General features: G+C 47.0%; 1 pseudogene; it reads left to right on the top strand.

Moving 5' to 3' along the window:
* Nucleotides 1–1,308, top strand: part of LOC101584151 — a 19,528-nt pseudogene that overhangs the window by 1,797 nt on the left and 16,423 nt on the right.

Genomic DNA, 1,308 nt, shown 5'->3' with positions numbered 1-1,308 from the left:
TCCTCCTCCTCCTCCTCCTTCTTCTTCTTCTCTTTTCTGTATTTAGGACAGCTGCTGAGCTCTGCCTAAACAGGCAGCTTTAGTCTGCTGAGCTATCAGGCCAGCCCTAGTTTTCCTACTGTTAACCTCCTTTGTTCCTTAGAATTCATTCTTGAAAAAAAAAAAAAAAAAGAATTCATTCTTGGACCTAAGGGAATATGAACTCAGCACATCTGACATGTAGCACTTCCCCAATCATCTTGGAAGTCCCACCGTGATACTTCAAAGGAGATAGGACATGCAGCCAACCAAGAGCATCTTGGTTGTTTTTTGTTTGTTTGTTTTGGTACCAGGAATCAAACTCATGACTTGGAGCTTGCCAGGCAGGCACTGTGCCACTGAGACATCTTCCCAAAATCACTCTTTGATATTGGGACAAAACTCCTAGACTTCACCCTCTTGACTTTTTAGGACACTGTCCAGAGTCTCAGGTCTACTGATGTCAAAGCAAATCAGCACAACATCTGAACCTGGCACCGGCCTTGGTTGGAAATATGAAGAGGCTGCCTCTCTTCCCATCCCATGAAGGCATAAGAACTGCACCTACTGGCATGGGAAAGCTTCCTGATCTACCCACCTCCCACTGACTCTTTTGCATCTTATCTGAAAAAAGGATGGCTACTCCTGTTTCTTTTCTGGCTCTTTTTGTATGGGACATTGTTTTTTATCCTTTGAATCTTAGTCCTTCAATTTTTTAAGGACACAGAGCCCAGGCTGACCTGGGGCCGCTGGATCCTGAATAGACCCAGAGCCCAGGCCCGTTGTGTGAGTGAGACGACCCGGGGCCGCTGGATCCTGAATAGACAGAGTGCAGGCCTGGCATGTGAATGAGACTACCTGGGGCCCAATGGATCCTGAATAGACCCAGAGCAGAGGCCCGGTGAGGAACCCTTCAGCAGAACTCCCTGCAAAGAGGCTAGAGGCAAGACCCACCCAACTGATTCAGGAGCAGAACATCTTGCTAGAGTGACACAAAGGGTTCAACTCCAATGGCTGAAGCAGGAAGAAGTGGAGCACAGCAGCCAGACTCCAGCCAGATGCAAGCAACACCTACCTGGAGGTATCTGAACTTTGTATATCCGGACCTGGTACTAAGGTAATAACTCTATCTAAGCTCTACACCAAAGGTCAGAAGACAGTGGTATACAAAATGACAAAAAGAAGGAACAAAATGCAGTCTCAGGCCCCGAGTCCACCCAGTACAAATGCAGAAGACACTAGCACTGAGGAAACTGGAAATCACACACCAGATATCTCTGAAATAATAGC

The sequence above is a fragment of the Octodon degus genome, unplaced genomic scaffold (genome assembly GCF_000260255.1).
Source record: "Octodon degus isolate 3935 unplaced genomic scaffold, OctDeg1.0 scaffold00298, whole genome shotgun sequence".
Classification (NCBI taxonomy): domain Eukaryota; kingdom Metazoa; phylum Chordata; class Mammalia; order Rodentia; family Octodontidae; genus Octodon; species Octodon degus.
Note: the sequence above shows the minus strand (reverse complement) of the source record. Positions and strands in the feature narration are given on the sequence as shown.